At 39.9% G+C, this 15,607-nt stretch overlaps 1 protein-coding gene across 3 annotated transcripts in view; it reads right to left on the reverse strand.

Moving 5' to 3' along the window:
- The window catches only part of LOC133545978 (complexin-2-like), a 239,220-nt gene that overhangs the window by 161,932 nt on the left and 61,681 nt on the right, over positions 1–15,607 (reverse strand). Inside the window, exon 1 of one of the 3 annotated variants that reach the window (XM_061891734.1) lies at positions 3,538–3,657. The exons of the other annotated variants lie outside the window; for them this stretch is intronic. The gene's annotated coding sequence lies outside the window, so the exon portion shown is untranslated. Of the gene's footprint in view, positions 1–3,537; positions 3,658–15,607 lie in introns of those variants that run through there. 3 annotated transcript variants of the gene reach the window in all.

Raw genomic sequence — 15,607 nt, forward strand, 5'->3', positions numbered from 1 at the left:
GCCAAAATGTTAAGCTTTAATTATAAAATTGCGACAGTTATTAAGTAAAATTCCAACTTTTATCATAATATTGCACAAATGTTCAGTATTTCTTGTAACATTTTGACTTGCGTTGAGTAAAATGACGACTTTTATTATAACAGCCAAAATTCTAAGTTTTTCTTGTGAAATTCGGACTAATTTTTCACAACAAGCTTTTTTATATTTACATAGTATGTATATATTATTAATGTTGTTAATACACATCTTTATATATCTAAAAAGAGTGGTCCAAAAGAGGGGGTCATTTTTCGGAGGTCCCAAAAAGGTAACAAATACAAAAAAGTGTGTGTGTGTTCTTGTATTTCTACCCTTCTTGAGACATCAACAAGGAAAAGAAGCTTCCATATGAGGAAGTGTGAACAAGTTAGGACATAAATCATGGTCGCAATACGGAAAAACACTGCATGTAATAGAGAATGTCTCATTTGCACCCCTGGTGGTGAAATCTGTCAAAAAAAGGAGGGATTTTTCAAATTGACTGAGTATCGGTTTTAAAAGTGCTCCCCCTCTGGCCAACATATGAAATAAGTGTGTGCAAAAATGGGGGGGGCGGGGGCGGGGGGTTCACGCGTGTGTTTGTTCTTGTATTTCTACCTTTCTTGAGACATCAACAAGGAAAAGTACTTTCCATTAAAGGGAGGTGTGAACAAGTTAGGACATAAATCATGGTTCCGATACGGAAACCCTTTGCATCTAATAGAGAGCCAAATACTACAGTCCGTGAACATTGCTCCAAAGTCAGGATTTTTGGTTGATTTAACGAGGTAGGCATTTTTCGGAGGTCTCAAGAAAGCAACAAATACAAGAATGTGTGCGTGAGTGTGTGTGTTTGTTCTTGTATTTCTACCCTTCTTGAAATATCAACAAGGAAAAGTAGCTTCCATATGAGGAGGTGTGAACAAGTTAGGACATAAATCATGGTCGCGATACGGAAAACCATTGCATCTAATAGAGAGCCAAATACTACAGTCCGTGAACATTGCTCCAAAGTCAGGATTTTTGGTTAATTTAAAGAGGTAGGACTTTTTCGGAGGTCTAAGAAGGTAACAAATACAAGATAAATAAATAAATGATAAATGGGTTGTACTTGTATAGCGCTTTTCTACCTTCAAGGTACTCAAAGCGCTTTGACACTACTTCCACATTTACCCATTCACACACACATTCACACACTGATGGAGGGAGCTGCCATGCAAGGCGCTAACCAGCACCCATCAGGAGCAAAGGTGAAGTGTCTTGCTCAAGACACAACGGACGTGACGGGGTTGGTACTAGGTGGGATTTGAACCAGGGACCCTCGGGTTGCGGACGGCCGCTCTTCCACTGCGCCACGCCGTACAAATACAGGAACGTGCGTGCGTGTGTGTGTGTGTGTGTGTGTGTGTGTGTGTGTGTGTGTGTGTGTGTGTTCGCGCGTGTGTTCGTTCTTGTTTTTCTACCTTTCTTGAGACATCACCAAGAAAAAGTACCTTCCATTTGATTAAGGTGTGAACAAGTTAGGACATAAATCATGGTCGCGATACGGAAAACCATTGGATCTAATATAGAGGCAAATACTACAGTCCGTGAACATTGCTCCAAAGTCAGGATTTTTGGTTGATTTAACGAGGTAGGCATTTTACAGAGGTCTCAAGAAGGTAACAAATACAGAAACGTGTGTGTGTGTGTATGTGTTCGTTCTTGTAGTTCTACCTTTCTTGACACATCAACAAGAAAAAGTACCTTCCATTTGAGGAAGGTGTGAACAAGTTAGGACATAAATCATGGTCGCGATACGGAAAACCATTGCATCTAATATAGAGGCAAATTCTAGAGTCCGTGAACATTGCTCCAAAGTCAGGATTTTTGGTTAATTTAACAAGGTAGGCATTTTTCGGAGGTCTCAAGAAGGCAACAAATACAGGAACGTGTGTGCGTGCGTGCGTGTGTGTGTGTGTGTGTGTGTGTGTGTGTGTGTGTGTGTTTGTTCTTGTATTTCTACCTTTCTTGAAACATCAACAAGGAAAAGTAGCTTCCATATGAGGAGGTGTGAACAAGTTAGGACATAAATCATGGTCCCAATACGGAAAACCATTGCATCTAATATAGAGGCAAATTCTAGAGTCCGTGAACATTGCTCCAAAGTCAGGATTTTGTTTAATTTAAAGAGTTAGGACTTTTTCGGAGGTCTAAGAAGGTAACAAATACAAGAACGTGTGTGTGTGTGTGTGTGTGTGTGTGTGTGTGTGTGTGTGTGTGTGTTCGTTCTTGTATTTCTACCTTTCTTGAGAAATCAACAAGAAAAAGTACCTTCCGTTTGAGGAAGGTGTGAACAAGTTAGGACATAAATCATGGTCGCGATACGGAAAACCTTTGCATCTAATATAGAGGCAAATACTACAGTCCGTGAACATTGCTCCAAAGTCGGGATTTTTGGTTGATTTAACGAGGTAGGCATTTTACTGAGGTCTCAAGAAGGCAACAAATACAGAAACGTGTGTGTGTGTGTGTGTGTGTGTGTATGTGTTCGTTCTTGTAGTTCTACCTTTCTTGACACATCAACAAGAAAAAGTACCTTCCATTTGAGGAAGGTGTGAACAAGTTAGGACATAAATCATGGTCCCGATACGGAAAACCATTGCATCTAATATAGAGGCAATTACCACAGTCCGTGAACATTGCTCCAAAGTCAGGATTTTTGGTTGATTTAACGAGATAGGCATTTTTCGGAGGTCTCGAGAAGGTAACAAATACAAGAATGCGTGTGCATGCATGTGTGTGTGTGTGTGTGTGAGTGTGTGTGTGTGTAAATAGTGTCAAAGCGCTTTGACACTATTCAAGATAGAAAAGCGCTAAACAAGTATAACCCATTTACCATCTTTTACCATTTATTCGATTAGAAACCGCGATTAACCTGAAAATCTATTTAATTATTTTTAACACACTCCTAATAATGAAGATCACTAATCAAAGGAAGGTCAGCGGTTGGAACGCAACACACCTGCGCTCAACCTGCGTAACACACCATCTCCGGTTCCACACACCCCCACAACCATAAACATCACGACCGTGTCTGCCCACACAACTCGCGCCTTCCAAGCTGACCCGGCGTGGAGGCGGTCAGCACGCTTCAACTTGCACCAAAAAAAAAAAAAAAAAAAGACAACTGCCCGCCTAAGTTCCACACCAGCACGACAATCTGCGTGTTGTATGGTGACCTCTGCGCGTGCACGTACAGGTCAAACACGCGTTGAGTGGAAGCGCAGGTGCACGTCGGGAAAGTCCCTCGGCGTGCATGCGGAGCGCGCGTTATCAAACTTTGCGTCGCTTCAAAAAGCACGCGTGAGCGTGGGCGCGCGGGCCACCGGACGTGCACGCGCGTTGTAGCCGGTGAAAAGAGAGGCACAAAAAAAACAAAAAAAACACGCAAAACACCCGCGAAGCTTTCAGCACCGCGGCCAGCGGACAGCTCCTCTCCCACGCCCACGCCGCGCCGTCGAACGTGGCGGTTTTTACCTGCGAGCCTCGCGCGGTCCGAGAGTCGGAAGTTGTCCTAGCGGCTCGTCCTTCGCAACGTCTGCAGATGTGAGGAGGAGGAGGAGGGACGAGAGGAAAAAAAAAAAGAAAAAAAAAAAAAAGGGGGAGGACGTCCTTGCTGCTTGCCGCACGCACGGAGAGAGCGAGGAGGAGAGGGAGGCGGGGCTGGATCACATGGCGGAAAGATGGCGGGAAACGTCCCACTCACGACACCCTCATCGGCCCCGCCCACCTCCCCCGGACATGATGGAGATCAAATATATACAGGAAGCGCAACCCTTTCAGTTTAAAGGCCTACTGAAATGAGATGTTCTTATTTAAACGGGGATAGCAGGTCCATTCTATGTCTCATACTTGATCATTTCGCCATATTGCCGTATTTTTGCTGAAAGGATTTAGTAGAGAACATCCACGATAAAGTTCGCAACTTTTGGTCGCTGATAAAAAAGCCTTGCCTGTACCGGAAGTAGCAGACGATGTGCGCGTGACGTCACGGGTTGTGGAGCTCCTCACATCCTCACATTGTTTACAATCATGGCCACCAGCAGCGAGAGCGATTCGGACCAAGAAAGCGACAATTTCCCCAATAATTTGAGCGAGGATGAAAGATTTGTGGATGAGGATAGTGAGAGTGAAGGACTAGAAGAAGAAATAAACGAGGGCAGTGGAAGCGATTCAGATGTTATTAGAAACATTTACTAGGATAATTCTGGAAAATCCCTTATCTGCTTATTGTGTTACTAATGATTTAGTGAATTATATAGTCATACCTGAAAGTTGGAGGGGTATGGTGACCGCCAGTGTCTCTGAGGGAAGCCATGGAGGAGCCAAGAAAGTCACAGCTGCCTCTTTGACAGCTGCAGGAGGCACGACACAAGCTCTGCTCATGTTTACGGTAAGAGCCGACTTATTACCACAATTTTCTCACCGAAACCTGCCGGTGGACATGTGGTAGAGAAACATGTTGGCGTGACCGCTCCGTTCCATATTAAAAGCTTCACAACAAACAGAGAAGCACCAGCTGTGTTTGTGTTGCTACAGCCGGCCGCAATACACTGCTTTCCACCAACAGCATTCTTCTTTGACGTCTCCATTATTAATTGAATAAATTGCAAAATAATCAGCAACACAGATGTCCAGAATACTGTGTAATTATGCGATAAAAGGAGACTACTTTTAGCCGTGATCGGAGCTGGGAGAAAATGTCCGCTATCACTGGTGACTTCACGCGCACGCATCATCATTCCGCGATGTTTTCAACAGGATACCTCGCGGGACATTTAAATTGCAATTTAGTAAACTAAAAAGGCCGTATTGGCATGTGTTGTGATGTTAATATTTCATCATTGATATATAAACTATCAGACTGCGTGGTCGCTAGTAGTGGCTTTCAGTAGGCCTTTAAAAGCTTTGCGAAAAAGGAAGTCCCCCGTCGGACGTTATAGTCCGCTTGCATCGGGGGCAGGTGTCCGCATACTTGCCAACCCTCCCGATTTTTCTGGGGGACTCCCAAATTTCAGTACCCCTTTCAAAAATCTCCTGGGGGAATCATTCTCCCGAATTTCTCCCGATTTCCACCCGGATAACAATATTGGGGGCGTGCCTTTAGCGTCCACTCTCTCCTGAGATGGATATTATTATATATGTCTCAGTTATCCGTAGGTTTATCTATAACCCATAAAGTAGGCAGGCACGGAGCTATTTCTCAGCGTGTGTTTATTTATTCCAGCCGGAACTTTAATACACTGACACGCAACATCCCGATTCCCATCATGCATTGCTTCAAAACGACGGCAAGTAGTAATGTCCAAAAACATAACAGAGACGAAGCGGAAGAAGTAAGAAGAGACATGGTGATGACGAATAAGAATAAGCAGAAGTACGTGTGCAAGTTCCAAAATGATTGGAAAAAATGTATTTTAGTTCATCCAGGACAGCTCGAAGGGGAAGGGGTATAGACTTCTCCATTCAACACGGTGGCATATATATATATATATATATATATATATATATATATATATATATGTATGTCTTGATTGGATTATCCAGAGAATAGTGCTCGATACCGTGGTAGAGCGCAATATGTATGTGTGGGAAAAAATCACAAGACTACTTCGTCTCTACAGATCTGTTTCATGAGGGGTTCCCTCAATCATCAGGAGATTTTAATGGAAGCATTCACATACAATGGTTTATATAGAGCACAGAGTGGGTGGGTACAAGCAGGCGTAGGGTGTGGTGATTGGCTAATGTGTTACCTAGGAGGTGTTTCCGTTTGTGGCGGCATGTTGAAATGATTTCACTGCGCTTGTTGAGGGATGATAGCTCTGGATGATATATAATAAACAGTTTCTCTTTTAAGCATAGGTTGCATCTTTTATTACCACTGTTGTAAGGTGTGCTGGATGCAAGAATTTGCCATGTTATTGAATATTCAACATTATTTTCTTTGAGGTTCCAAATGTGTTTGCTGAGTTCTGTAGAATTCTGCAAAGTCTGGTTTCTAAAGGAGGCGTTGTGATTATTCCATCTTGTTTTGAACGCTCCTTCGGTTAATCCTACGTACGTGTCGCATGTGTTAATGTCCTTGCGTATTACCTTTGCTTGGTAAACGACTGATGTCTGTAAGCACCTTCCGTTGAGAGGGCAATCAGGTTTCTTGCGACAGTTACATTCATTATTGGTTTCAGAGTCGTTTAGTCTGGGGGTAGGCAGTCCTTTTGCAATTGCTTTGTTGTGGTTTGAAATGATTTGTTGCATGTTATTCATACAGCTGTAGCTCAATTTAATGTTGTTCTTGTTGAATATTTTTCTTAGGGTGTTGCCTTTGGGGAAGTGTTTGTCGATCAGAGTGAGGAACTTGCGGCCGATGTTGGTTGAGACGTCTTTGCTGAATGGCGGATTGTACCAGATGATGTTGTTTCGTTTTCTGCTCTTTTTTGGTTGGTTTCCAACCAACCATGACAGCAACCACCCACCCACCACCACGAAAAGAATACCTACCGGAATTAATAAAAGGCTATCGATGCTGTCATCCAGCAAAGCTGAATTCGACCAAGCAACCCCCCCCCCCCGTACCAGAAAGCACTTGATGAAAGCGGATACAACTTCACCCTCACCTATGAACCCACCCCAGGAAACCAACCAAAAAAGAGCAGAAAACGAAACAACATCATCTGGTACAATCCCCCATTCAGCAAAGACGTCTCAACCAACATCGGCCGCAAGTTCCTCACTCTGATCGACAAACACTTCCCCAAAAGCAACACCCTAAGAAAAATATTCAACAAGAACAACATTAAATTGAGCTACAGCTGTATGAATAACATGCAACAAATCATTTCAAACCACAACGAAGCAATTGCAAAAGGACTGCCTACCCCCAGACTAAACGACTCTGAAACCAATAATGAATGTAACTGTCGGAAGAAACCTGATTGCCCTCTCAACGGAAGGTGCTTACAGACATCAGTCGTTTACCAAGCAAAGGTAATACGCAAGGACATTAACACATCCGACACGTACGTAGGATTAACCGAAGGAGCGTTCAAAACAAGATGGAATAATCACAACGCCTCCTTTAGAAACCAGACTTTGCAGAATTCTACAGAACTCAGCAAACACATTTGGAACCTCAAAGACAATAATGTTGAATATTCAATAACATGGCAAATTCTTGCATCCAGCACACCTTACAACAGTGGTAATAAAAGATGCAACCTATGCTTAAAAGAGAAACTGTTTATTATATATCATCCAGATCTATCATCTCTCAACAAGCGCAGTGAAATCATTTCAACATGCCGCCACAGACGGAAACACCTCCTAGGTAACACATGAGCCAATCACCACACCCTACGCCTGCCTGTACCCACCCACTCTGTGCTCTATATAAACCATTGTATGTGAATGCTTCCATTAAAATCTCCTGATGATTGAGGGAACCCCTCATGAAACAGATCTGTAGAGATGAAGTAGTCTTGTGATTTTTTCCCACACATACATATATATATATATACACACACACCATATTTCCTTGAATTGCAGCCAGGGCGCTAATTAATTTAAAACCTCTTCTCACTCCTGCGCTTACCATAGGCATGCAGTAAAAGTAAGCATGCGCTAATTATCTTAAAACCTCTTCTCACTCCGGCACTTACCAAAGGCATGCAGTAAAAATTTGAGTGTGATGTAAGCTTGGACCTTAAATCCTACTGAATAGCTCTTAATCTTCTTCCCTTTGTGCGATTTCAAATTACCGGTATTGAATTCAGCCTCCTCAATTTTGAAAATGATGACAGGGGAAGTGTCACTCGTGATGTCACGAGTTTGACCAGGCGGTAATACTAAGCATGCGCTAATTATTTTGGGAAGCGAGTTTGACCCGGCAGTAATTCAAGGCAGGCGCATACTATATGTCCTGCGGCAATTCATGGAAATACGGTACTCATTCATGAACGGATTATATGTACAGTATATATATATATATATATATATATATATATATATATATATATATATATATATATATATATATATCAACAACAAAATAGGAGCGCAAGACAAGAAGTAAAACACTACACACAGGAAAACACCCAAAAACTCCAAATAAGTCACAACGGGATATGACAGGTCGTGTCTTACTTTGAGACAAGAGCTATAGTGATCCATGCTTGGTTATGGTTTGAATTCATATCCAACAATTTCGAGAACAACTTTTTATTGTCAATATCGGCTACTGAGTTTCATTTTTTAATGTTTTCTGCTTGTGTTGTGCCTTGATATTTTTTCAATTTAAAAAAATGTGCCTTGTCTCAGAAAAGGTTGAAAAACACTGATTTGAACAACTGGAAGACAAATGGTGTGTGACTAAACCTGAGGTTTTCCATCAAGCACGGAGTGATAGTTTAATAACTTATAAACACGCTCTTTGCTTAGCTAAAGCTAATTACTACTTAATAGAAACGGTCCAAAATATTTGTTCAGTGCAGTAGCATCGCTAACCCAAAAAGGGACTCCTCCCAGTAGCTCCACCCACTCGGCTGAGGATTTTATGCAATTCTTTCGGAAGAAAATGTAACTAATCAAAAAGGAGATTAAGGATAATGCGTCCCAGCTACAACTGGCTTCTATTACCGCAGATACAATTGTATGTACGACGGATATTGAGCTCCAAAATAATCAGTTTTTTTAAAGAAATAACAGAGGAACTCCCACGACTCGTAAACGGGATAAAACCAACATGTTTACTTGACCCACTTCCTAGGAAACTTATCAAGGAGCTGTTAGTAATATTAGGACCATCAGTGCTGAATATTAATATTGAAAGCAGTTATTCATCCTCTGCTCAAAAGACCTAATGTCGATTCTGACCGGTGTGCCACCTTCCCTCTATCTCGAAAATCCTCGAAAAAATTGTTGCATAACAGCTAAACAAACACTTTGGATACAACAATCTCTGTGAACCCTTTCAGTCCGGTTTCAAGGCAAATCACTCGATAGAGACAGACCTTGCATAAATGAAAGTGCTGCTTTCGATACAGTCGATCATATCATCGATCCCCTGCTACCACACCTAAGGATTGGACTCTGAAAGTATTAACCTTATCCACTCTTGTCAGGTTCAAACACTTTTCTTTATTACATTATGTGTTGCCTTCATTATAATGCTTATATAAGACTTTTTAAAGTCATTTTGATAGTAGGCTAATATAGTTAATAGAGACACTTACGTCATGTGTTGCCTTCATTATAATGCGTATATAAGACTTTTTAAAGTCATTTTGATAGTAGGCTAATATAGCTAATAGAGACGCTTACATCCTGTGTTGCCTTCATTATAATGCGTATATAAGACTTTTTAAAGTCATTTTGATAGTAGGCTAATATAGCTAATAGAGACGCTTACATCATGTGTTGCCTTCATTATAAGACTTTTAAAGACATTTTGATAGTAGGCTAATTTAGATAATATAAACACTTATATCATGTGTTGCCTTCATTATAACACATGAATAAGACTTTTAAAGTCATTTTGATAGTAGGCTAATATAGCTACACTTACATTATGTGTTGTCTTCATTATAACACTTATATAAGACTTTTAAAGTCATTTTGGTAGTAGGCTAATATAGCTATTAGAGACACTTACGTCATGTGTTGCCTTCATTATAATGCTTGTATAAGACTTTTTAAAGTCATTTTGATAGTAGGCTAATATAGCTGAACTTACATCATGTGTTGCCTTCATTATAAGACTTTTAAAGTCATTTTGATAGTAGGCTAATTTAGCTAATATAGACACTTATATCATGTGTTGCCTTCATTATAACACTTATACAAGGCTTTTAAAGTCATTTTGATAGTAGGCTAAATAGCTGAACTTACATCATGTGTTGCCTTCATTATAAGACTTTTAAAGACATTTTGATAGTAGGCTAATTTAGATAATATAAACACTTATATCATGTATATAAAGCCGTTTAAAGTCATTTTGATAGTAGGCTAATATAGCTACACTTACATTATGTGTTGCCTTCATTATAACACTTATACAAGGCTTTTAAAGTCATTTTGATAGTAGGCTAATATAGCTAATAGAGACACGTCATGTGTTGCCTTCATTATAACACTTATATAAGACTTTTTAAAGTAATTTTGATAGTAGGCTAATATAGCTGAACTTACATCATGTGTTGTCTTCATTATAACACTTTTATGAGACTTTTAAAGTCATTTTGATAGTAGGCTAAGATGGCTAATAGAGACACTTAAGTCATGTGTTGCCTTCATTATAACACTTATATAAGACTTTTAAATTCATTTTGATTGTCGGCTAATTTTGCTAATATAGTCACACTTACATCATGTGTTGCCTTCATTATAACACTTATACAAGGCTTTTAAAGTCATTTTGGTAGTAGGCTAATATAGCTACACTTACATTATGTGTTGCCTTCATTATAACACTTACATTGATTGATTGATTGATACTTTTATTAGTAGATTGCACAGTTCAGTACATATTCCGTACGATTGACCACTAAATGGTAACACCCGAATAAGTTTTTCAACTTGTTTAAGTCGGGTCCACGTTAATCAATTCATGGTAACATAAGACTTAAGATAAGTACATAAGACTTTTAAAGTCATTTTGGTAGTAGGCTAAAATAGCTAATATAGACACTTAAGTCATGTGTTGCCTTCATTATAACACTTATATAAGACTTTTAAAGTCATTTTGATTGTCGGCTAATTTTGCTAATATAGTTACACTTATATCATGTGTTGCCTTCATTATAACACTTATACAAGGCTTTTAAAGTCATTTTGATAGTAGGCTAATATAGCTACACTTACATTATGTGTTGCCTTCATTATAACACTTACATTGATTGATTGATTGATACTTTTATTAGTAGATTGCACAGTTCAGTACATATTCCGTACGATTGACCACTAAATGGTAACACCCGAATAAGTTTTTCAACTTGTTTAAGTCGGGTCCACGTTAATCAATTCATGGTAACATAAGACTTAAGATAAGTACATAAGACTTTTAAAGTCATTTTGGTAGTAGGCTAAAATAGCTAATATAGACACTTAAGTCATGTGTTGCCTTCATTATAACACTTACATAAGACTTCTTGAACGTCATTTGGTAGTAGGCTAATATAGCTACACTTACATTATGTGGTGTCTTCATTCCAACACTTATATAAGACTTTTAATTTTTGGCGACTCCAGACAGATTTTTGTTGTTGTTGGTATTTTCAGTCCAATATGGCTCTTTCAACATTTTGGGTTGCCTCCCCTGCACCACGTGGACAAACATGTCATTCCGCAGTACAGTAGATATGACAGTTTCCAAACAGTGAAAGCGGCCTAATAAACCAACAGCCCTGCATGAGCTCCCATACAGGAAGTGGTAATTACTGCATTATCTGGCACAGAGGGGGATAACCGTCGCCATTGTGGAGACTAAAGATTGTGGGGGAACCAGCTGGTAATTAGCGAGTCGGCGTCACAATGCAAGATCGTGCATGGTGCAATGTTTCAGTCAAAATGTCCCACCCGGATATTAGAAAGAGTCCACTGACGATAAGTCAACATATTGTTGAATTTTAAGTCTTACTTTTGCAAAGGCACAATGTTTGTTGCATACCCTTGCCACCGAGGTGCAATAAAAGCTAAGTGTCATATATATCCTTTTTATGGCGTCTCACGACAAATAGAACGCCACCTCTTCATTTTCGCTTAAAAACACATTATAATGGGACTGTGTATGAACGCAGTTTGCTGTTGCAGTATGTAATCTCCTGGTAAATGTGCTGAAACTAGCAGTCTGGGACCACTGGTGGGAAAAGCTTGCTCACATGTTGCAGCATTCTTTCAGCTTCCACGCCCCATTTTTTTCTCTCCTCCTGCGCCATCATACTCCCCGAGGCTCTTTGCGGTCCCCGTTGGCCTCTTAGATGACTATTGATGAGAGGCAGGGATCAATACTAATTCACATTAAGTGATTTTCAGAGCGCTTTCAGGCACGGCCGTGCAGGAGCAGTCACACGATCGGCATTATGCCCCGCCATCAATCTTATTGATAAACAGCTTGCCTTCATGGGGTGTCCAGTGTGCACTGAGCATGACGCCTGTTAGCGTGTGGTTCATGACCCTGAGGGGGTCTAATATAGTGGATGCCTGCAAATGTGTGGATATTTGGTCAAAAATATTTTTTTTTTCTTTAAAATTAGACAGTTTGGCAGAAAACACATCTAGTTCACTCTAAGTCTGATTATATATATATATATATATATATATATATATATATATATATATATATATATACACACACACACACACACATAATGTATTTATATATTTTTTTTTACACATATATATACATATACATATATATATATACACACACACACACATACTGTACATTTATACATACATACAGTATGTGTGTATACATATATATATACACTCACATACTGTGTATATATATATATATATATATATATATATATACATACAGTATGTGTGTGTGTATATATATATATATACACATATATATATACACATACTGTATATATACATACATACAGTATAAGTGTATACATATGTATATACTCACACACTGTATGTATGTATATATGTACAGTATGTGTGTGTGTCTATATATATGTATATATATATATATATATATATATATATATATACACACATTGTATATATATATATACACACACACACTGTATGTATATATAAATACACACATACCGTATATATATATATACATACATACAGTATGTGTGTGTATATATATATATATATAAAAAGCAGAGAAACCCAGACCTCCCTCTCCCCAGCCACTTTGTCCAGAGATCCCGAGGCGTTCACAGTCCCCCTGGCAGTCATAGTTCCCCCAACATCTCATGTCCTTGTTCGTGGCCTCCTGCTGGTTAGACGTGCTCTAAAAACACACACACACACACACATATATAAATATAAATATATATATATATATATATATATATATATCTACATACATACATACATACATACATACATACATACATACATATATATATATAAGCATACTTGGCCAACAGCCATACAAGTCACACTGAGGGTGGCCGTATAAACAACTTTAACACTGTTACAAACATGCGCCACACTGTGAACCCACACCAAACAAGAATGACACATTTTGGGAGAACATTTGCACCGTAACACAACATAAACACAACAGAACAAATACCCAGAAACCCTTGCAGCACTAACTCTTCCGGGACGCTACAATCACCACCTCAAATGCCCACCTCAACCTCCTCCTGGTCTCTCAGGGAGAGCATGTGCCAAATTCCAAGCTGCTGTTAAAAAAAAATAATGCACTTTGTGACTTCAATAATAAATATGGCAGTGCCATGTTGGCAATTTTTTCCATAACTTCTGTTGATTTATTTTGGAAAACCTTGTTACATTGTTTAATGCATCCAGCGGGGCATCACAGCAAAATGAGGCATAATAATGTGTCCATTCCACGACTGTACATATCGGTATCGGTTGATATCAGAATCGGTAATTAAGAGTTGGACAATATCAGGATATCGGCAAAAAGCCATTATCAGACATTTCTAGTTTCAACCTGTATTTATTCCCAGCAATGCATTCTATGCTCACGTATATCAGTCATCTTTGTACTCCTCTGCAAACCTGGTATGACTTTTAAACGGTACCATGATTTAATGTAGCTTTGTATACCTCCAGCTCACACATTTTCTCCTCAGAGGAAATGTGACCACCGAGCACACATGAGAAGTCCCTCCAGGGACCGACTTGGGGACACGGATGGTGTGGTCTGTTGACTTTGCTGGCCCCGGCTCACACGGATGAGAATCCGAGCAGCCAGATTTAACAGTTAGCCAAATCGTTCTTCAATTTCTGCCCCGTTAGCTTCCTCCCGTACTTTTTCTAGTCCTGCTTCAGCAAGTTATTCCTGGCACGCACTCCCTAAGAAGCAAGCAGGTCAAACCCCAGGCGTGTCATGAAAGTGCCACAGCTGGAAAACACGCAATTAACATCAACTCAAACCGATCAATAACAGGGATGGAAGTTGGAGGAATGGACCAACAGAGACAATAATCAAAAGAAACAATCAGTTTATGCCCGGTGTGTGTGTGTCTAAGTATTAATTGTTTAGCACCTGCAGGAGTCATGCTTGCGTTCACAAGGCTGACTAGTTAAGTAACACGTCGCAAAGTAGCACTTTGGTGCATGAAACGGTCCAGACGGGCCACCCGGAGGCCTCGTTGATGCCATGTGTCACTTTGCAGCAGCCATGTGGAGAACACACGCACTGACTCACTCAGACTGTGAACACATGAATCCTAACAAAATGCAGCATGCATCTATACCGGGGTGGAGGGGGGTGGGGGTCCCGATACAACGTTGTCACTTTTGGTACCACACCCGATAGCTGAGCGTTGAACACTGGCCGAGTCAGATGTTAAAACCAAACAATATCAGCACAGATCATAAGACATCCTCTCACTGGACTCCCTATAGAGCAACTACAGTAAATTGAATTGTTATATTTATATAGCGCTTTTCTCAAGTGACTCAAAGCGCTTTACATAGTGACACCCAATATCTTAGTTACATTTAAACCAGTGTGGGTGGCACTGGGAGCAGGTGGGTAAAGTGTCTTGCCCAAGGACACAACGGCAGTAACTAGGATGGCACAAGCGGGAATCGAACCTGCAACTCTCAAGTTGCTGGCACGGCCACTCTACCAACCGAGCTATGCAGCCCCAGTACATCCAGAATGCTGCTGCTCGAGTCCTGACTAGAACCAAGAGAAACGACCATTAGTCCAATGCTCAGGTTTCCCTGCTTTTCAGGGGACCCTCCCCCCTGAAAATCCCCTGAAGAGTAGGGAAACATGTAAAATGGGCTTGTAGGGATGAAATAGCATACATATATATATATATATACATATATATATATATAAATATATATGTCTTGATTGGATTATCCAGAGAATAGTGCTCGATACCGTGGTAGAGCGCAATATGTAGGTGTGGGAAAAATCACAAGACTACTTTGTCTCTACAGAACTGTTTCATGAGGGGTTCCCTCAATCATCAGGAGATCTCCAATCATCAAATCTCCTGATGATTGAGGGAACCCCTCATGAAACAGTTCTGTAGAGACGAAGTAGTCTTGTGATTTTTCCCACACCTACATATATATATACATATATATATATATGTACATATACACATATATATATATATATATGTACATATACACACACACACACACACACACACACACACACACACACACACATATATATATATTAGGGGTGTAACGGTTGACAAAAATTTCCAGTTCCGTACGTACCTCGGTTTGGTTCATTTTCGGTACAGTAAGAAAACAACAAAATATAAATTTTTTGGTTATTTATTTACCAAATTTGTAAACAATGGCTTGATCCTTTTAACATTGGGAACACTATAATAATTCTACCCACGTTAATCCA

The sequence above is a fragment of the Nerophis ophidion genome, linkage group LG29, assembly GCF_033978795.1.
Source record: "Nerophis ophidion isolate RoL-2023_Sa linkage group LG29, RoL_Noph_v1.0, whole genome shotgun sequence".
Lineage (NCBI taxonomy): Eukaryota > Metazoa > Chordata > Actinopteri > Syngnathiformes > Syngnathidae > Nerophis > Nerophis ophidion.